General features: G+C 45.2%; 1 pseudogene; it reads left to right on the forward strand.

Annotated features, from left to right (window-relative positions):
- LOC139234102 (beta-1,4 N-acetylgalactosaminyltransferase 2-like) overlaps positions 1 to 23,039 on the forward strand; it is a 31,848-nt pseudogene extending 8,809 nt beyond the window's left edge.
- Positions 23,040 to 23,254: the final 215 nt, after the last annotated feature.

Below are 23,254 nucleotides of genomic sequence, written 5' to 3' on the forward strand. Positions count from 1 at the left end.
ATCACTGAAGCAAGCCAAACCTCTTAACTGTTCACTTGGGGTCTCAATAATTATTATCGAATGGTTAAAACATTTCCAAACCGTGTTGGCAAGAGCAGTATCAACGGTTAAGTGGATTTGTCTTATGAATCAATGAGCAATACCTACATTGAATGTGATTACATAAGAACATAAGAATTAGGAACAGCAGTAGGCCATCTAGCCCCTCGAGCCTGCTCCGCCATTCAATAAGATCATGGCTGATCTGGCCGTGGACTCAGCTCCACTTACCCGCCCTCTCCCCGTAACCCTTAATTCCCTTATTGGTTAAAAATCTATCTATCTGTGGTTTGAATACATTCAATGAGCTAGCCTCAACTGCTTCCTTGGGCAGAGAATTCCACAGATTCACAACCCTCTGGGAGAAGAAATTCCTTCTCAACTCGGTTTTAAATTGGCTCCCCCGTATTTTGAGGCTGTGCCCCCTACTTCTAGTCTCCCCGACCAGTGGAAACAACCTCTCTGCCTCTATCTTGTCTATCCCTTTCATGATTTTAAATGTTTCTAGAAGATCACCCCTCATCCTTCTGAACTCCAACGAGTAAAGACCCAGTCTACTCAATCTATCATCATAAGGTAACTCCCTCATCTCCCGAATCAGCCTAGTGAATTGTCTCTGTACCCCCTCCAAAGCTAGTATATCCTTCCTTAAGTAAGGTGACCAAAACTGCACGCAGTACTCCAGGTGCAGCCTTACCAATACCCTATACAGTTGCAGCAGGACCTCCCTGCTTTTGTACTCCATCCCTCTCGCAATGAAGGCAAACATTCCATTCACCTTCCTGATTACCTGCTGCACCTGCAAACTAACTTTTTTTTTGTGATTCATGCACAAGGGGACTTTCCGTCTTCAGACCCTGCAGAGATACCTTTACGTCGAGCCCCCTCCTAGGTGGTGCGCTCTGGCGAGGTATTTCTTCCGCCAGCAGCTCGACCTCAATTATGACACGGAGCTCCTGTTTGTGAACTTGGGGGGTGCCAGGACCGCCCTCCGGGAGCTGCCTGTCTTTTACAGGGAACTCATCAGGGTCTGGAACAAAGTCTCCACCAAGCGCAGCTCTCCGCCGGCTGGAGTGGCGGCCGTCCTGCAGGAACCGCTGCTCGGGAATCCGTACCTCCACGGCCGAGGCTTTATGTGGCGGTCGGAAGAGAGGGCTGTGGCTGGTGAGGTGACCAGGGTCAGGGACCTGCTCGATGGCGGAGGAGCGGGCTGGATGGCGCCAGACACGCTGGCGCGGCGCCTAAATTCTGCCAACATCCGCCACGCGGCCGATGCCATCGAGTCGCTAAAAACAGCTCTGGGCCCTGACTCCGTTAGGTGCATCGAGGAGGCTCAAGCACGTGGGGAGATCCCGTCCGAACTGACCCCCGTCCGGACGGAATTCCTCATCGGCGCCAAACCCCGGAACCTCCCTCGGGGGCTGGCGCCTCACAACTTGAGCCGCCTCCGGGAAATCCCCTCCGTGCCTTTCAGTTCCGCGCGGAGGGGTTTCCTGTACGGGCTGCTCCTGCACACCCTCAACTTTGCCATCCTCGCCGGCCGTCCGGACACGCTATGGCGTACCATCTTGCCGTCCGGAGGAGGCGGGGGTCCCCGATGGAGGGCACTCTACGCAGGGGTCCTCCCACTATTCATCGGGGACTTGGCCTGGAGGGTGGTGCACGGAGCAGTGCCGTGCAACAAATTTTTAAGCCGGTTCACGGACTCCCAGGCCGCCTGCAATTTCTGCGGTCTGGAGGAGTCCGTGTTCCATGTTTTTATTGAATGCACGAGGTTGCAGCCCCTGTTCCACTATTTGAAGGGGCTGCTCCTGAAATTCTGGCTGCACTTCAGTCCCACTCTCCTGATCTTTGGGCACCCTGTGCGGAGGGGAGCGGGTAGGTCCGAAGGCCTCCTCGTAGGACTGCTCCTGGGCACGGCCAAGGGTGCCATCAGCCGGTCCAGGCAGCGGGCGGTCGAAGGGGTCGTTCAACCTGACTGCCTGCCTCTCTTCCGCTCTTACATCCGGTCCAGGGTGTCCTTGGAGATGGAGCACGCGGTGTCCACCGGTACGCTCGCGGCCTTCCGCGAGAGGTGGGCACCGGAGGGACTGGAGTGCATCATCACGCCCGGCAACCAAATTTTAATTTGATTTTACGTTTTAAAGTTAATTTGTTTTAATTGCCGGTGCTTTTAGTGTCCCCTTCCCTTTTATAGGGGGCACTGGGGAAAAATTGTGATTTTAGTGCCCAAAAAAAAAACCAAAAAAAGAAAAACACAAAAAAAAAAAAAACAAAGGGGGGAAAAAAAGGGCCTTGTAAATGTCTGGAGTGTCACCCAGGTCGGGTGGCACTCTTTAATGTTTTATGTTTTCGCAGGTAAACTCAAAAGAGTTTCATGCACAAGGGGCAACTGGTTAGCTCAGTTGGTTAGAGTGTGGTACTAATAACGCCAAGAGTGAGGGTTCGATTGGTGTGCGGCCCATCCCAATGATTTTTCTGAAAGAGTTTCATGCACAAGGGCCCCCAGGTCCCTGTGCACCGCAGCATGTTGTAATTTCTCCCCATTATAATGAGCAGATATATGAAACTCCTTTTCTTTTATTTGTCACTTTGGTTAATATCAACTTCAAATCTTCTACAGGTCATATATCAAAAATAATTGCAGCTGTAACATTGGGAGACTATGGCCTTTAGAAAAATCTTATCAGAAAGATATTTTGTCAAAGAAAGGAGAAAACTATAGTATGAACAATACAGAAAAAGGTATCTAATTTTGAAAATGCTATTCTTGAGCAATTTTTAACTCTAACAAAGCGCACAGTCGGTCTCCCAAAAGTCCAAATCTACCCAAAATAATCCTAGATTAGGATGCAGATTAAAACTCCTTGTGTTCTTCCTCAAGACCCCAAACTCAGAAGGCCCCAATTCCTTGACCTGTTGCAACTATGACAACAGCCTTATGCTGTAAGCACATGACCTGGATTGGCACTGCCCAAACTAAATTTCACACTGGACCATTCCAGACACAGGAGAATTTCAGTGTGAGCTGGATTTGAATCCAGGGGGCCGGAATTCATTACCTCACCGCCCACTGCCACCGACATTCCTCGTCAAGATCTGCCCAGTGCTACTTTGGAGGTGGCCTGAGCAGGCAGGAGGAGAGAGCCGCCGGGAACCAGCGGACGCCCATGTGGCACAACTGACCTCCCGCCCGCCGAGTTCCCATATTGATGTGGGCAGGAGTAGGCGGGAGAACGGGGTGGACCACTGGCTGGAGGCTGAACTGTCCCCGACAGCAAGTCTGAAGAACCTGAAAAAAAGGTAAGTGAACATTTAAAAAAAAAAAATGTCAACAATTACTTACCTGCACGGGGTCCCCTGAAAGTGTTTGGATGTTTAAAAAAATTTTTTTTTTTATATTGGTGATTTATTTTTCAGCTCTTCAACCCTCCATGGGTCCGACTCCATCCTCAGCTGCACTTGCGTGGCAAGCGCCTCTGCCGCCGAGAATGAGACCATCCACCCGCTGCCGCCCAGATTGGCGGCGTACGTCGTCCATTTGCCGCCCACCGATCTTCGAGGGTCCTCGGCCATGAATATCCCAGCCAAAGTATTGTTGGGAACCTCGGTGGCCATCGGCGGCACATTGGTGGCTGGAGGCCTTGATGAAAATCGGCCCCCAGCTTTCATTGGTCAGAAGCCAAAATATAACCCACCGCCCTTTTAATTTTTGAGGGGTGACCTGATAAAGGTCTTCAAAATCTTCTTCTTTCATGTGATAATAGCAAAGCAAATCAAATGTCAACATCCAAGTCAGATATCCAGGCCAAAGCATTCTGTGTAACAGCGTGGATATCTTGTAGGCTGCTGAAAATTTTCTCTGAGGGCAGTGCTCAGTGATGTGCTCCAGGGTCTGATTAGGAGCTCCACATTTGCCTGATGGGGATGTGTTAATCTTCCACTTATGGAGAAGGTGGCAGCATTTAGCATGACCTGTTCTGAGGCAGTTGATGGTTGTCCAATGTTTGCACGGAAGGATTGATCTTTCAGGTTGTACTGTGGGGTCCTCTATAAGGAATCCATTCCATATGTCACAGTTCTTCCAAGCATTGCGCCATTGGTGATCAAGGCTGAGGGAAGATCGCTGAAGGGCTTCGGCAATGGTCCAAAATGGCCTTCTAGATTTGAGATGGGCTGATGGTACTTTTTTCAAGTCGGCCTGGTGTAGCGGTTGTATTTTCTGCAGACTACATATTCGCAGCGGAGGTGTGGTGGTGCGATGTTTGCAAGCATGGACAGCCTGGGTGATAATTCTCGTAGTAGAATTCAGCTGGACATTAAGGATTTGACATGCGGATTTGATAGCCATGTCAGAGCGCAGTACTTCGCTGTAGAGTACACCAGGGCGAGTGCTGCTTTATGGAGGGTTTGAGCGTATGCTCCCAATGTGGATCCAGCGAGTTTCTGCATCAAGTTGACCCTACTCTTCAGTTTCTTCTCAAGGTTCTGGAGATGCTGTCTATACAACAGGGTGCGATTGAGCGTGATTCCCAAGTAGGTGGGTTTTGTGGCATGGTTTTTCTCTGTGCCGCTAAAGGAGACTTTCAAAGCTTGGTTTTCTTTATTTGTGTTGAAGTGGAATGTCGAGGTGACTGTCTTTTGCAGGTTTGGCCGAAGTCGCCATCGGCAGAAGTAGGCCTCCATCCTCTGTAAATCACTGGTCAGGGTCTACTCGATGATGGACAGGTTACTTGTTTTGCGTGGCTCAGGCAATGTCATCAGCATATACAAAGGTCATGAAAAGGTTTGATAGGGTTGGTGTAGAGGCAATCTTTCCACTTGTGGGTGAGTCTAAACTAGATAAAATATAAGATAGTCACTAATAAATCCAAAAGGAAATTCAGGAGCAACTTTAACCAAAGCGTGATAAGAATGTAGAACACGCTACCACAAGGAGTAGTTTAGGAGACTACCATAGATGCATTTAAGGAGAAGCTAGGTAAGGACAATAGGGAGGAAGGAATAGAAGGATATGCTTTGATGAAGAGGTGTGAGAGGAAACTCGTGTGGAGTAAAAAACGGTGGCATAGACCAGTCCAACTGAATGGCGTGTTTCTGTGCTGTAGACACTATAATAGGGCGGATTTTGGGGTCTTTTGCGCTCTGTTTTTTTTCCCCTGAGCAGCGACAATGGCAGTGGTGATGTCTTCTGGGTGGGCAGTCGGCCTCCAGCTCCCCACCAGGTATGCTTGGGTTTGGCTTTGCTGCGGCACAGAGCAGCAACGCCTGGAAGAGCTGCGCTGGTGTGCAACGCCCCTGGTTGTGACACTGGTGCGAGTTTTGACTTCAGCCCAACCTGTATGCCCCGCAGTGAATGCCTGGGAAATTAGGCAGTTCAATGATACCGACTGCAGAGAGGGAAGTAATGGACTCCTAAGGTAAATGTGACTGTTTTCTGTTTTAATTTTTTTTCCGGCTTATGTTGTGGTGGAATGGGCAATGTTTTAGGAATGTTTGGGGGATTTTCCCATGCTAGCGCCCAAGAGAGTTATACAATGCTTCTATTAACATTACGCCCCCTAACTCAGGACCCAGCTGCCAAATCTTACTTACTGAGGAGCAAACAGTCCCATGTGCAAAATTTACCGCCCTGCCACTATTACCACACCGAAATCATCAAAGCCAAAAATCCAGCACAAAAGTAAATTCCTCTCATATTTTGTATTGTAATCAGGTGCATTTTGGAGTGGAATTAAACTATTTATTTCAGAGGTTTTAGGAAATGAAAAAAGTTCACCACATTTAACTCTGTGTGGGGAGTGAGCCTGGTGGGATTCCTATTTCTGAGTCAGAAGGTGCAGCAATGCAACCCTGCACCAGACAGTCCTGGCAAGTGGGGCTCCAGTGAGTGATTGCCGCTCTGAATTCTGGGTTGACTCAACAGAAAACTTGCTTCTGGTGGATTGTGGGAGTACATAAAACCCTCCACTACAACAACAACTTGCATTTCTATAGCGGTTTTAGCGTAACAAAAAGTCCCATGGCACTTCACGGAAGTGCTATCGAAAAAATTTTTATACCGAGCCACTTAGAGATATAAGGAGCGATGATGTAAACCTTCGTCAAAGTGGTAGATTTTAAGGATCGTCTTAAAGGAGGAGGGAGAAGTAAAGAGGCAGAGATGTTTAGACAGGGAGTTTCAGAGCCTAGTGCCGAGGCAGCTGTAGGCATGGACGCCAGTGGTGCAGCGATTAAAATTGGCGATAATCAAGAGGCCAGAATTGGAGGAGTGCAGAGATCTTGGAGAGTTGTAGGGTTGGAGGAGGTAACAGAAATAGTGATGGGTGAGGCAATGGAGGGATTTGAAAACAGGGATGAGAATGTTTAAATTGAGGCGTTACCGGACCAGAAGCCAATGTAGGTCAGTGAGCACAGGGCTTATGGGTAAATGGAACTTGGTGCAAGTCAGGATACGGGCAGCAGAGATTTGGATGCGCACACGTTTATGGAGGATGAGAGGCTGGCCAGGAGATCGTTGGAATATTCAAGTCTAGACGTAACAAAGGCAAGGATGAGGTGGAAGTAGGCCAGCTTGGTGATAGAGCAGATATGTGGTCAGAAGCTCATCTCAAGGTCAAATAGAACACTAAGGTCGCAAATGATCCGATTAATTCTCAGACAGTTGCCAGGGAGAGGGATGGAGTTGGTGGCTAGTGGACGGAGTTTGTTTCGAGTTGATGAGCAGACATTGGAGCTAAAATTCTGGCCTCGCTAGGTCTGTACTGAATACATACGGATTCAATGTGGCCTTGCAAAAGCCGGTTTTTGGCGTGCAATGGGCATGCGCCCAAAACCGGCTTTTACGAACTGTCAAGATTTGTTTGACAGATCCTCCGCATCTCCACAGCCAGGATATTCACGTGGGCGAGATTGGGCGATTTGCAGGTGCATGGCTTACTTTTACCAGCGTAAGAGTTTTAAAACATATAAAAATAAAATTTAAATACACATTTTTACGTTGAAAACCTTGTCCACTAAGGTAAGTTTCTTTTAAACCCTATTAAAACTCTTTAAAAAAAAAAGTCAAACAAACATTTAATTAACTTTAATTTCAATTAATTTTAAACATGTGAGGTGATTTTTTAAAATGTTTTATGTTGTGTTTGGGCCTTTTTCTCATTGATAGCAATGAGAAATCGGAGATACAGAGGTCCCATTTGCTATCAATGAGAATACTGTACCGTGGTGGGTTGTCCAATCACACGTGACTCCAGCTTCTACGTGCGAATCTCGAGGACGGGGGCGCACTCCGATGCACAAGAAGGGAAAGCCTCCCACCACAATCTAAGCTGCCTCTGCGACCACCAGGTACTTTCGCAAAAAATTCTCGGGTCGGAGACGTACGTTGGAAGGAATTTCATGGCCATTAATAAATTTATTGTAGTTGAAAACAAAAGTAGAGTGCATGTACAAAGTTATATTTTTATAATGACCTATTTCTATACAGAAATGAATCACCGTTGAAGAATATAATCATAGCCCAACCCAATTCTCCTCTAAGCTATCCTATCCAAGGAGTTGAAGTACTGCCTCTACAGTCGATCATCCCAGGTTAGAATATCAATTTAATTTTCAGTAGCGCAATAATCATTATTCATTTTTATTTTTCATTTCATATAAAACATAATCTCTTCCTCCAGGTTTAGGTGTGCATGCATCGAAAAGACAGGACTATATGGTATGTAAAATCTTACATTTCTTCTTTTCCTCCAAGTTTTTCCTCTCCTGTGGGCGTTGACTCCTACCGGGCTACTGTTCCGCAGCTACTGGTAGCCCTCCTGCACCTTATTGAAGGTGCCATTCTGTACATGCGAGTCCAGATGATGATTGCCAGCAGGATATTGAGTGTCAGCTTGGCTCTGTGGTCGCACTCTTACCTCGGAGTCAGAAGATCGTGGGTTCCAGCCCCATTCCGGAATCTGAGTACATAATCTAGGTTAATGCTTCAGTGCTGTGCTGATTGGTCGGAGGCACTGCCTTTTGGATGAGATGAGATTCTATTCCTGTTAAGTCTAAGACATTTTTTGCACAAAAAAATTGAATTATGCAATAATTTGAATTAATCAGTTTTAGCAGTGTGGCAGAAACTCAATCGGAAGGATTCAAACATGGAGTTGCGGGAAAGCTGGGTACAGATTTGGGTGGCGACAGCACATTCAAGGATTTGAAGAGGAAGGGAGGTTGGAGATAGGGTGGCAAGGGCTGTGCCCTCATAGTGGAAAAGTTGTGCAGCATGCAGCAGACCAGCACAAAATCTTGACACCCGCTCTGCCGAGTACTGCAGGGCTCCTCCAGAGCTGCCCATGCAGCGGAAGAGTTGTGCCAGCATGGACTACTATATCACATTTTGTGTAGTAGCATGGCTTTCATTGTATGCAAGCTGCCCATGTGTGGGTGGTTTGCTCACTGGGGACATGAGCCATGTCGTCAGCGGACAGCCCTGGTCGTCCAGTAGCCAGCCTTTAGTATACCGTGGTGGTTCAAATGCTTCAGTGCCACAGCGGACTGCCACAGAATGAAGGCATCCTGACTGCTGCCAGGATACCTGGCCTCAACCTGCATGAATTTCTGCCTATGGTCACACATCAGCTGGACCTTGAGGAAGTTGAATCCCTTTCGGTTCCAGTACATGGCAGAGTTGACATGCGGTGGCCGCAAAGCAATGTGCATACAGTCAATGCCGCCCTGCATCATGGGGAAAGTCTGCAAACCTCGTGAAGGCTTGAGCTCATTCCATCTGCTGGCGAGAGAGAATTAAATGTAGTTAGCTTTCTTGGAATAGAAAGCCTCAGTGACCTCCCTTGTGTAACAGTGGTCAGTAAACTGCAAGTTATTGCAAATATCTCCAGCACCTGCCTGGAAGGAGTCAGAGGCATAAATGTTCATCGCCACAATCACATTCACTGCCGCTGGCAATGCTGTCCTTGCCCTGCTCTGAGGTTGCAGATGTGGCTGCAGCAGGTGGCAGATTCCAAAGAGAAGGTCCTTAGTGAAGTGCAGATGTCTCGCACATTGTTCCTCGCTGAGGTTCAGGTCGGAGAATTGCTCCCTGAACACCCTGGGTGGATATGGCCTCTTACGGAGAGCCCTTCTCCCTCTACTCCTCTTCCCTCTTCCAGTCGCCTGTCCTGCTCTGTATGTCCTCTGTTCATTCTTCAAGTTGTGCTGTACTCCAAGGGGAATGCCTATTAGGGCACCCATATCTAACAGGAATTGATTTGTGCAGAAGCCTTGAAGTCAGGAAAAAGTCCGTCAGCACCTGTAACACCATACCCTGTAGACTTTAGCAACTTTAAGCCACTATAGAATGCACCAAACACTTGTAGAATGATAGCCACAGGGCGTTAGCTGGAGCGTGGAGCTTCAAATTTGCACTGCTGTTGTCAAATCACCATTGCACGCTGATTGATGTCATGATCTGCCTGCTCTGCATACTTCTGGCAAACGTTAACTGCGCGCACTTATACCCTTACCAACATGGCGTCTGACATAAATCACGCCACAAGTGTGTGCATGCACCAAAAACACCTTTTTGGAACCAAACGGCACTTGTAGCACCAAAAAACGCACACGAAGGATCCGAATCTTATGCCCCTAAAGTTGAAGGGGTACATGGACAGTGACGTGCATGGATACAAAAGTGGCTTAGGGATAGAAAACAGTAAGTTGTCGTGAATGGCTGTTTTTCGGACTGAATGAAGGTATACAATGATGTTCCCCAGGGTTCAGTACTGGCAACACTGCCATTTTTGATATATATTAATTACTTCGACTTGGGGGTACCGGGCACAATTTTGAAATTTGCAGACGAAATGAAACTTGGAAGTGTACTAAACAGTAAGGAACATAGTAACAGATTTCAAGAAGATATAGACAGGCCGATGGACTATGGCACATGGCAGATGAAACTCAACACAGAAAATTGTGAGGTGGTAGATTTTGGTACAAAAAATGAGGAATAGAAGCTAAATGATATAATTTTAAAGAGGATGCAAGAACAGAGAGATCCTGGGGGTGTTGTGCACAAATCTTGGTTGCAGGACAGGTTAACAAAGCAGTTAATAAAGCATATGGGATTCTGGGCTTTATAAGTAGAGGCAGAGAGTACAAAAGCCAGGAATCTATGTCAAACCTACATAAAACACTTGTTCAGCCCCAGCTGGAGGATTATGTTCAATTCTGAGCACCATACTTTAAGAAGGACCGGAAGACTTTGGAGAGGGTACAGAAGAGATTTACTAGAATGGTTCCAGGGATGAGGGATTATAGTTATGTGGATAGACTGCTAGGGTTATTCTCCTTACAGCAGAGAAGGCTAAAAGGAGATTTGATAGAGGTGTTTAAAATCATGAAGGGTTTAAATAGAGTAAATATAGAGAAAAATGTTTCCAATGACTGAAGGGTCAATAAACAGAGGGCACAGATTTAAAGTAATTGGCAAAACAAGCAGAGGCGACACAAGGACATTTTTTTCTTACACAACGAGTGGTTAGGATTTGGAACACAATGCCTGATAGGGTGGTGGAATCAGATTCAATAGTAGCTAGCAAAAGGGATTTGGATAACTACTTGGAGAAAAAATTGCAGGGATGTGGGGAAAGAGCGGGGAAGTGGGACTAACTGGATTTCTCGTCGAAAAGCCAAAGCAGACGCGATGGGCCAAATGACCGCCTTCTGTGCTGTACTGTTCTATGATTGCAGTGCGGGTAGGTACAGCAGGAGCGGTGAATTCAGGCAAAGGAGCGACAAGTTCGTGGAGGGATGTGATCGGGGCCCAGGAGAGGCATGAGTTCGGGGCCAGAAGAGAAGTGGGCCCAGGGTCAGCATGGGCCAGCCCACACTGTGATATGTGTGCGCACTAGGTCCGTGTAGCAGAGCTGGTCTCCAGTCGTCTTGGTTAATCCTTGCCACTGGACCAAGACCTAGCGCTGTCAAGCTCGTGTGGTGTCTGGGGTGCAACGGCCACCACACATTAAAAAAAATCCACGCACTGGTATCTTCCACCCTTCAACATATAGTTTGGGATCCGGAATATGATTGAAACACCTATGAACTCATCCATTTTTGGCATGGAAGCAAGTCATCCTCGTTCGAGGGACTGCCGATGATGATGATGATTCTCTGATTTTATGATTCTATGAGGCCAATCTGTGTGTTAGTAAGTGAAAATACATCTTGGAGCTAGACTGTACTCCAATGATTTGCTTTTGGAAGGTATGAGCGTCACAAGGTTTTCAATTGTACCTTGCGTCTTGAATATGTGCCCTGCAGAGGTGTAGGTATCCATGACATGCAATGACAGAGCTGTAAGATTGTGTAAACGGTCGGCATTGGTGAGCAAAATACAGACAAGTTATCAAGCAATACTTTGGAATGTGGAGCCATTATCTGATACATGGGACTTTTGGGCAATTTTACCGTGCCATATTTCTTAAAGTAAATTGTCTTCATCCACATCTAATGCCATTTGCTGAAGGTATTGTAGACAACATTGAACCTATTCAACACCACCTTAGGAGCTGAAATTTCCCCTTTTTTGCTAATGGGATGCAATTGCCTTTTTGCCCAGGTGGTACCTGGAGCGAAATTGCCCCCGAGATTTTGGGAGTAATTTGGAGTTTGTGCCACGCACCACAATTTGCACCCCGGGTCAGCGCACACCTGGCGATGAAGTCATCGCCATGCGCCGACACCTTTGCGCTCTGTGGGGGAAATTGCCCCAAGGGTCGCGAGACGAATGTGGGCCGATGTAAGCGTCCGCTTTGTGGGGCGCTGACATCCGCCCCAGGCCGGCATTTTTTTTTTTTGGGTCAGCCGCCTTTTTTTAGTTGGCCCGACAATGGCGGCCCTCGTCGCAACCAGGCCGCCATCATGCAGCCCGGCACTCCTCTTTGCGTGCCAAGCTGCTGGCCCGCTCCAGATTGTCTCCGGCGGCCCAGTTGCAGCCACCAAAGGGCCATACAGAGTCTGCAGCAGCCCTCCCCTTTAACTAAAGTAGTTAAAGGCGCTATGCGGAGCACGAGTCGGGCTGACTTCTGACAGATCACGAGGCAATTTCAGCCCGTACTTTCCTATCGTTAGATTTTAGCTGCAGGCCCACCCCCGCATGCAGGCACACTTCCTACCCAAGGCATCAGCAGCATAACAGGGATTATTTAAATTATACCAATGAACTGAGCTTGCATTATCCAGCCAGTCCAGCCCCCCACTGTTCTGCAATACACAACAGTGGATGTGATTAAGTCCTTGCGACTTTTTAATCAGGATTGCAAAATTGGACCCATAAAGTCTTCTACTATTTAAAATAATACCAGTCTCCAATTATAAAAGGATTCTATATTTTCCCATGAAATTCACAGTCCAAAATGGGGGAATCCATTGGAAGATTTAAGATACTTTTCAGAGAATAAAAGTTGTGGTTCTTTCACTTGACAGATATTGACTGCCACCATCTTCCCCAGATGCTCAGTTGCACAAACATGCTGTAGTATAATATTACACAATTACACATAATATTCTGTGACACGTGAGGTAAATTAGCTATTTTCTTGTTATTTACATCAAACTGAAAGCTACGCAAGGAGTATTTAATACAATTGCTGAAGTCCCTGAGGTTGTGCTAAAAGGTTTCGGCGAGAAAGAACTGACAGTAACAAGCCCAAGTTTGGAACTCATCAATGCAATACTCAAATATGTTACTTACACAAGCAAGAGGTATCACATTCATACAGCTGATATAGGCAAGTACAGTAGCCTGCCAAGTTTTATTTGTTGATGTCGTTTTGAATTACCTGTCAACTCAACCTGAACATGAAATAAATCCCCTTTCGTGGTAGCTTATTGCAGACCTTCCTTCATGATGTAGACATTAAAAACAAAACATGCTTAAATTTAATTTTTGGCTCCCTATGCCAGGGGACATTCCCATCTAACAAAATGAGGGTTCTTCCCAGATCGCAAACTTGGTGTCCTGTTTGACCCTGAGCTGAGCTTCCGAACCCATGTCTGCTCCATTAAGACTGCTTACATCCAGCTCCGTGACATGGCTCATCTCTGCAATTGTCTCAGCTCAACTACTGCTGAAACCCTTACCAAGCCTTTGTTACCACTAGACTTGATGACTCCAAAGGATTCCTGGCCAGATTCCTATCTTCTACCCTCCATAAACTTGAACTCATCCAAAACTCTGCTGCCTATATCCTAAGTTGACCCAAGTCCCCTTCAACCATGAGCTGAGCTTCATTGGCTCCCGATCTGTCAATGCCTCGATTTTAACATTCTCATCCTTATTTTCAAATCACTCCACGGCCTCGCCCCTCCCTATCTCTGTAACCTCCTCCAGTCCTACAACTCTCCAAGATCTTTGCACTCCTCCAACTCTGGCCTCTTGCGCAAACCAGCAAAGTTGTTCTCATTACAGCCTCTTCTTTGAGCTCCTCTACCAATGATATAATGGAGAATTCACCAGGACCAGAAAGACTGTTGTATCATTGAGTTTAACAGGAAGATTCCTCTTTGATATTAAGATCCAGAATTAAATATTGCATCTGTTGCATAAATGACTCTGCTATTTTTGTTACAATCAGTCAATGAAATTTTATAAATTTGCTACACAGAAAATATTTTGTTTGATGCATATTTTACATATTTTTCTTTTTACAAAAGTGTCTTTTCAGTTTGAAGAGCATACCGCTGTATTTCCGATTATTGTCAGGCAGACCCCAATGCTACGCTTACATGATCCTAGACCAGGTAAATTTGGTTGGAATGTAGGTTACAAATCAGAGATTTGATCAGTATATTTGAATAAAATTTGTTTCTTCAACTAACTGAGATTTTTATTTTCCTTATTCTAGACAGTAACATCTATTCCTTGGTTATCATAACAAAGACATTCTTAAGATATCATAAGCTTTGAATTATGATAGATAGCGTTCGGTGGTTTTACCCAAACATGACAATAATCATTGCAGATGACAGTGACATTACCGAAAAAATTGAAGGACCACATATCGAGCAATACACAACGCCATTCGCAAAAGCACAGTAAAGATTCCCGTACTCAATTTATGTACAGACTTTAAACCAGAATTAGATTTCAAAGCACAATTAGTTGAATTGGAATCATATGGTACCATTACAGCTCTCGAGCCTTTGTGACCCAATCTCAATGTTGACTGTTCCAATATAGATTGAGAATATCGCATAAACACCAAATCAAGTCTATTCACAAAAGCATGCAGACTTATAAAATAAAAATCATAAAATTCTGCAGTACTAAAGGAAGCTATTTGGTCAACAACCCCGCGCCAACTCTTGGATGTCAGCATTCACTAAGTGGTAACACTTTTGCCGGAGTCAGAAGGATTGTGGGTTCAAGTCCCACTCCAGAGACTTGAGCACAAAAACTCTAGGCTGACACTTCAATACAGTACGGAGGGATTATTGCACTGTCGGTGGTGCTGTCTTTTGGATTAGGTATTAAATCTGTCCTCAGTTGAGCAGAAAATATTTGACAGCAAGGTTTGGAGAAGAGCAGCTGAGTTCTCCTGGTGTCCATATATTATGATATCTTAAGCAGATCATTCGGTCATATATCTCACTGCTGTCTGTGGCACTTGGCTGCATGCAAATTAGCTGCAGTGTTTCCCTATATTACAATAGTGACTATACTTCAACATTACTAGAAAGGCTGTGAAGCACTTTGGGATGTCGGAGGTCATAACAGTGCTGTCAATTATTTTCTGTTATAGAAACATAGAAAAATAGAAAATAGGTGCAGGAGTAGGCCATTCGGCTTTTTGAGACTGCACCACTATTCAATAAGATCATGACTGATCATTCACCTCAGTACCCCTTTCCTTCCTTCTTTCTATACCCCTTGACCCCTTTAGCCGTAAGGGCCATATCTAACTCCCTCTTGAATATATCCAACGAACTGGCATCAACAACTCTCTGTGGGAGAGAATTCCACAAGTTGACAACTCTCTGAGTGAAGAAGTTTCTCCTCATCGCGGTCCTAAATGGCTTACCCCTTATCCTTAGACTGTGACCCCTGGTCCTGGACTTCCCCCACATCAGGAACATTCTTCCTGCATCTAACTTGTCCGGTCCCGTCAGAATTTTATGTGTTTCTATGAGATCCCCTCTCATTCTTCTAAACTCCAGTGAATACAGGCCCAGCCAATCCAGTCTCTCCTCATGTCAGTCCTGCCATCCCGGGAACCAGTCTGGTGAACCTTCGCTGCACTCGCTCAATAGCAAGAACGTCCTTCCTCAGATTAGGAGACCAAAACTGAACACAATATTCCAGGTGAGGCCTCACCAAGGCCCTGTATAATTGCAGTAAGACCTCCCTGCTCCTATACTCAAATCTTCTAGCTATGAAGGCCAACATGCCATTTGCCTTCTTCACCGCCTGCTGTTCCTGCATGCCAACCTTCAATGACTCATGTACCATGACACCCAAGTCTCGTTGCACCTCCCCTTTTCCTAATCTGCCGCCATTCAGATAATATTCTGCCTTCATGTTTTTGCCACCAAAGTGGATAACTTCACATTTATCCACATTATACTGCATCTGCCATGCGTTTGCCCACACACCTAACCTGGCCAAGTTACCCTGCAGCCTCTTAGCATCCTCCTCACAGCTCACACTGCCAACCAGCTTACTGTCATCTGCAAACGTGGCGATATTACTTTCAATTCCTTCAACTAAATCATTGATATATATTGTAAATAGCTGGGGATCCAGCACTGAGCCCTGTGGCACCCCACTAGTCACTGCCTGCCATTCTGAAAAGGATCCCTTTATCCCGACTCTCTGCTTCCTGTCTGCCAACTAGTTCTCTAGCCACATCAATACATCATCCCCAATACCATGTGCTTTAATTTTGCACACTAATCTCTTTTGTGGTACCTTGCCAAAAGCCTTTTGAAAGTCCAAATACACCACATCCACCAGTTCTCCATTGTCCACTCTATTAGTTACATCCTCAAAAAATTCTAATATAGATTTGTCAAGCATGATTTCCCTTTCATAAATCCATGCTGACTTGGATTGATCCCGTCACTGCTTTCCAAATGCGCTGCTATTTCATCTTTAATAATTGATTCTAACATTTTCCCCACTACTGATGTCAGGCTAACCGGTCTATAATTACCCATTTTCTCTCTCCCTCCTTTCTTAAAAAGTTGTGTTACATTAGCTACACTCCAGTCCATACGAACTGATCTAGAGTCGATAGACTGTTGGAAAATGATCATCAATGCATCCACTATTTCTAGGGCCACTTCCTTAAGTACTATGAGATGCAGACCATCAGGCCCAAGGGATTTATCGGCTTTCAATCCCATCAATTTCCCTAACACAATTTCCTGACTAATAACAATTTCCTTCAGTTCCTCCTTCTCGCTTGACCCTCGGTCCCCTAGTATTTCCAGAACGTTATTTGTGTCTTCCTTCGTGAAGACAGAACCCAAGTATTTGTTCAATTGGTCTGCCATTTCTTTGTTCCCCATTATAAATTCACCTGATTCTGACTGTAAGGGATCTACGTTTGTCTTCACTAATCTTTTTCTCTTCACATATCTATAGAAGCTTCTGCAGTCAGTTTTTATGTTCCCAGCAAGCATCCTCTCATACTCTATTTTCCCCCTCCTAATTAAACCCTTTGTCCTCCTCTGCTGAATTCTAAATTTCTCCCAGTCCTCAGGTTTGCTGCTTTTTCTGGCCAATTTATATGCCTCTTCCTTGGATTTAACACTATCCCTAATTTCCCTTGTTAGCCACGGTTGAGCCACCTTCCCCGTTTTATTTTTACTCCAGACAGGGATGTACAATTGTTGAAGTTCATCCATGTGATCTTTAAATGTTTGCTATTGCCTATCACCGTCAACCCTTTAAGTATCATTTGTCAGTCTATTCTAGTCAATTCACGTCCCATACCATCGAAGTTACCTTTCCTTAAGTTCAGGAGTTAGCCTCTGAATTAGTTGTGTCACTCTCCATCTTAATAAAAGAATTCTACCATATTATGGTCACTTTTCCCCAAGGGGCCTTGCACAAGATTGCTAATGAGTCCTTTCTCATTACACATCACCCAATCTAGGATGACCAGCCCTCTAGTTGGTTCCTCGACATATTGGTCTCGAAAACCATCCCTAATACACTCCAGGAAATCCTCCTCCACCGTACTGCTACCAGTTTGGTTAACCCAATCTATATGTAGATTAAAGTCGCCCATGATAACTGCTGTACCTTTATTGAACGCATCCCTAATTTCTTCTTTGATGCTGTCCCCAACCTCACTAATACTGTTTGGTGGTCTGTACACAACTCCCACTAGCGTTTTCTGCCCTTTGGTATTCCGCAGCTCTACCCATACAGATGCCACATCATTACTGCCAAAAAAATTCTCTGGCCCTGAAAATTTAATTTTACAAGTGTGTAATCTAATTCCTTCAAAAGTTAATTGGTGTTTAAAAAAAAATTAAACTAATTTATTTTACTTTGTATGTATGTATGTATGTATGTGTATTAATTCCACCTGTCTTTCCCAATCTTTAGTTTGTCTTCTGTACATGCTTTAAACCTAATTTAAACTTCTTGGTTCACACTTCATGGTTTAGACACCGCGTAGCTCAGTGAAGATTTTTCAATCTGATTGGTTGAAGGGCATCACTGTTTTTTGGCCTGCTGACAGACACCACAGGTCCCCTGTAGAGGGCGCTGCACCAGTTCTTGTGGCAGATTTGAGCAAGTCTCCACTCAAAGGCCCATGAAAACTTTGTGGACAGTGAGCGCCATTACTTCACCGCTGATTGCAAAATCTGGGCTTATGTAATTTTAGAGAAAAATGTTTGCTTGGTTTTGATTTAAGAAGAATTCATATTCCTGCTGACATTAAGGTTGATTGTGCCTTTTCTCTATTATTTATTGTCTCCTTACTGTAGAAGCACCTTTAGGTGAGTTGCAGTCTTGCTACTATTCTTGTTCTCTGTTAACTTACATGTCAGGTTTCCCTTCCATTCCACATTTTGGACAGCATCCTTGAGAGATGTACAAGCCTTTCAATTGAATCAAAAGAACGGCGGGGGGTGAGGGGGGACGAGGGATGAGGAAAATACTAGGGAGCAGAGTAATCTTTCTGCCATTGTTCTCATGTGACTTTAAATAAGCATGATCATTGGTGTAGCATTATTGAGACCAAACCCATTTCAATGAAACCAAATTGTCAACACTTATTGATCTTTAACATTTGGAATTTCTTTCTTCTCCGGGATGGTTTGCTAGAAGAAACTTGGCAGCTTCTCAGGTCACAACTAAATACCTTCTTTGGGTGGATGAAGATTTTTTTTATTCACAAAAGAAACAAAATTGGAAAAGCTGGTACATGTATTGGAAAACACAAACTTGGATGTGGTAAGTATAGAACTACAGGGAATTGGAGACATTTGTTTCAGATGCTTCAATCTGATAAATATTTTAGTTTGATACATTCCCAAAATGAATCTTCCTTTGTATACAAGATATAGCTGGAGCAGCAAAAAATGATTTGCATCTATGAACTTGTCATTTCTAGAATAACACGTGAAAATATATTTATAGCGTGGGGACTGTATTGCATGATGCTAAATCGATCCAAAATCGGATTATGATTCATTTCAATGGAACCGACAGAGAGTGGGATATGGCATTTGCTGAAGCTTTCACTCACCTTGACCTGTGAGAGACGCAGTATTGGAGTCTGTGATATGACACTGTTAGCTGTAACATTCGCAGCTATCTCTTGCCAGAGCCTTCAGGACCAGGATACCCCCACTTTCTCTCCACTGGCACTACCAATGCCTTGCGAACCGCACCCGAGAACCTTCTGGCTTGTTCTCTGTTTAGCTGCTGAGTTATGTCTTTAAACTCGAGTGGTAATGAGGTGCTGCTGCATCAAATTACCTTCTCAAGTAGTGGAGAGAGACGAGGCAGAACATTACTGGCTATTGGACTGCACCCGATATTGGCACACCTGTTGAGCGCTAAGCCAACCAGAAGCACAATTAGCACTGAGATCAGCACTCCAATCATGTCAATGAGCAGGCAGCATGAGAGGGCATGCTTCCTGCACCAAACAGCACTGGCCCATGACACCACCCATTTTCAGGCCATATCCAATTTGATGCCATATTGTTAAAAGAAAGAAGGAGGGACGGAAGGAACGAAGGAAAGAAAGGAAGAATTGGATTTATATAGCGCCTTTCATGCCCACCAGACGTCTCAAAGTGTTTTCAGCCAATAAAGTACTTTTGGAGTGTAGTCACTGTTGTAATGTAGGAAACCAGGCAGCCAATTTGTGCACAAGCAAGCTCCCACAAACAGCAACGTGATAATGACTAGATAATCTGTTTTTTTTTGTTATGTTGATTGAGGGATAAATATTGGCCAGGACATCGGGGATAACTCCTCTGCTTTTCTTAGAAATAGTGCAATGGGATCTTGTATGTCCACCTGAGAGAGCAGACTGGGCCTCAGTTTAACATCTCATCCGAAAGACTACAGCTCCAACAGTGCAATGCTTCCTCAACACTGCACTGGAGTGTCAGCCTAGATTTTTTGTGCTCAAGTTCTGACTCATAGGTGAGAGTGCCATCAACTGAGTCACAGCTGGCACTGAAGGAAGGAAGGAGTATAAATAGATAATAGCAAAAAAGCAAATAAGAAGAAATATAATTTTCCATAGGTTGGTGCCTCTGTGAATGGGAATCGATTCCACTTTAAGCTGTGGCATGAAAAAGGAAATGATTATGATGGAGATTGCTTGTTTTCCAAGTCTGGTGGTTTTCATCCACTGGATGAGTTTCCAAACTGTGTGATATCCAGCGTTGTGGTGAACTTTTTTCTGGACGGACAGAAAAGATACTGAGTGTTGGATTTGATCCTCGATTGGCAAGGGTGGCTCACCCAGGTAAATGAACCATTCAATCGTGCTGTCTCTCTGTTGATAATTGCACTAGGTGGTGAGAATTAGGTTTGTTTGTCTTCATGCCTAGGTAACTGTAATGTATTTGCTTTGTGGGTTATTTGCTAAAGAAATCATAGCACACATTGCAACGAAGAAATGTGTTATTAGCAAACGTTTAACAATTACACTACACATTACCAGTTCATCCACCAGGCTCGCAACCACCTGCGTCACCACAGATCCCCTGAACCCAACTGCCTGGGGTTTTATTGAGTCTTGTGACCATCACTAAGCCACTCACAACTCAACAGCTCTACAACTATTTTAATTGTGCACTTTAATCAAGTGCCCCCTGATTAAGAGGGGGGGCACACTCCATAACTTTTTAAGTGCCCCCTTGTTTTTTTTAAAAGGGAGGCGAGGGCACTAAAACCGAGAAAGATAGACAAATTAAACTTTAGACACTAACAGATCAAATCAAAATTTGGTTGCCGGGAGTGATGAAGCACTCCAGTCCCTCCGGCGCCCACCTCTCGTGGAAGGCCGCCAGTGTACCAGTGGACACCGTGAGCTCCATCTCCAGGGACAGCCTGGCTCAGATGAAACCGCGGAAGAGAGGCAGGCATACGAGCTGAACTCAACAGCTCTACAACTATTTTATTTGTGCACTTTAATCAAGTGCCCCCTGATTAAAAGTGGGGGGGGGGGGGACACTCCAAAATATTTTCAAGTGCCCCATTGTTATTTTTTGAGGGCACTAAAAACACAAATTATACAAGTGTCCCCTGGCTAAAAGTGGGGGGGGCGGGGGGGAGGGGGCACTAAAACCGACAACTTAAACAAATTAAACATTAGGCATTAAGATCAAATTTAAATTTGGTTGCTGGGGGTGATGATGCACTCCAGTCCCTTCGGTGCCCACCTCTCGCGGAAGGCTGCGAGCGTACCCGTGGACACCGCGTGCTCCATCTCCAGGGACACCCTGGCTCGGATGTAACCGCGGAAGAGAGACAGGCAGTCGGGCTGAACTCAACAGCTCTACAACTCTTTTGGTTGCCACAAATTAAATCAAGTACCCCCTGATTAAAGGGGAAGTCACACCAAACACTTTCAAACAAGTGCCCCCTTGTTTTTTTTGTTTTTTTGGGGGGTTTTCTTTGGGCACTAAAAACACAAATTATACAAGTGCCCCCTGGCTAAAAAGGGGGGGGGGGCACTAAAACCGGCAATTAAACAAATTAAACTTTAAACAATAATAATCAAATTAAAATTTGGTTGCCGGGGATGGTGATGCACTCCAGTCACTCCGGTGCCCACCTTTCGCGGAAGGCCGCAAGCGTACCGGTGGACACCGCGTGCTCCATCTCCAGGGATACCCTGGCTCGGATGTAACCATGGAAGAGAGGCAGGCAGTTGGGCTGAACTCAACAGCTCTACAACTATTTTGTTGCAAACAAAACAAACATTAAATCAAGTGCCCCCGATTAAAGGGGGGGGACACTCCAAACAGTTTTCAAGTGCCCTTTTTTGGGTTTTTTGTGTTTTTTTGTGGGGATTTTTGGGCACTAATACCACAAATTATACAAGTGCCCCCTGGCTAAAAGGGAGGGAACACTAAAATCCGGCACAATAAACCAAATAAACTTTAAACATATAAAATCAAATTAAAATTTGGTTGCCGGGGGTGGTGATGCACTCCAGTCCCTCCGGCGCCCACCTCTCGCGGAAGGCCGCGAGCGTACCAGTGGACACCGCGTGCTCCACCTCCAAGGACACCCTGGCTCGGATGTAACTGCGGAAGAGCGGCAGGCAGTCGGGCTGAACTCAACAGCTCTACAACTCTTTTAGTTGAAGACAAAATAAACAGTTAGTTCAAGTGCCCCTTTATTAAAGGGGTGGTGGGGTGGTGGGGGTGGTGGGGGGGGAGGGGGGGGAAACGACACTCTAAACAGTTTTCAAGTGCCCTTTTTTTTGTGGTTTTTTTTTGTGGATTTTTTGTGGCACTAAAATCACAAATTATACAAGTGCCCCCTGGCTAAAATGGGAGGGGGCACTAAAACCTGGCAATAAAACAAATTAAACTTTAAAACATATAAAATCAACAGCTCTACAAATCCGTGAACATACTCACAGGTACATACATTACACATGGGAAACAATGGCCTGAGCTTTAAGCCCCTCCCCCCAACGAGAATAGTGCGAAGGAGAGGTTAAAATGAGACTGAGTTGACTTACCGGCCTAAGGTTGCTCCATTCCCAGCCGGCTTCGCCCCGATTGCCTCCAGACCCGTCCTCCCACTGACTGCTGGGAATCTTCCCTGTGGGACCCCGGCTGCGACTTCCTGCCACCAGCCGGACAGCATGTGGATCTGGCGTGGTGCCAGGCGGAACTCTGGGAAGGTCTATTTAAATCAGGCCCGGCTGTTAAGATCAGTTGGTTCTCCATCTCGCCGCCAGCTCTGAGGCTCGCGCGTGCCCTTCCCGCCTCCACTTTTAACATCGGGCACCAGGACTCAGAATGCAGAAGGTCTTGTGGATCACAGCCAGCCAAAGCTGATGAACCCGACCCGATTATTTTGGGAGAATAGGGTAATATGAAACATTGCTTCCCCACAGGGCATTTAATGGATGGAGTAGATTTCATGATAGTGTAGATTGTATATGGTGTGTGGAAGAAGTGGGCTTGACGGACTGAATGGCCTTTTTCATTCTGTGTTATTTTATTACTAAGTTTAGTTTTTCTATAACAATAATGATTTCACCAACAATATTGAATTTGCATCATTCCTAGAGTTTTTCGTTGATGGTCTTAGCAGACTGCTTGTGGGATCGTGTAATGATGTCACCGTTAGTCATCAAAAGAGGGATAAACCAAAAGACGATTCACTGAAAGCAGTTGAAAACAGATATGCAACATTTAGACGGAACAGTCAAGCTGGAGCGAATTACAAACTTGCTCTACATTATTTCAAAAAACACTTAAAATGTTATACCAAAATTTGATGGCTACGGTTGAACACAATCTCAGGTTCCCCATGTACACTGAAAGCACCAAGCTCTATCTCACCACCACCTCTCTCAACCCCTCCACTGCCTCTGTATTGTTGGACTGTTTATTTGACATCCAGTCCTGGTTGAACTGAAATTTCCTCCAATTAAACATTGGGAAGACCAAAATAATTGTCTTTGGCCCCTGTCACAAACTCCATCCCCTAGTC

This window comes from Pristiophorus japonicus, chromosome 21 (assembly GCF_044704955.1).
Source record: "Pristiophorus japonicus isolate sPriJap1 chromosome 21, sPriJap1.hap1, whole genome shotgun sequence".
In the NCBI taxonomy this organism is placed as follows: Eukaryota; Metazoa; Chordata; class Chondrichthyes; family Pristiophoridae; genus Pristiophorus; species Pristiophorus japonicus.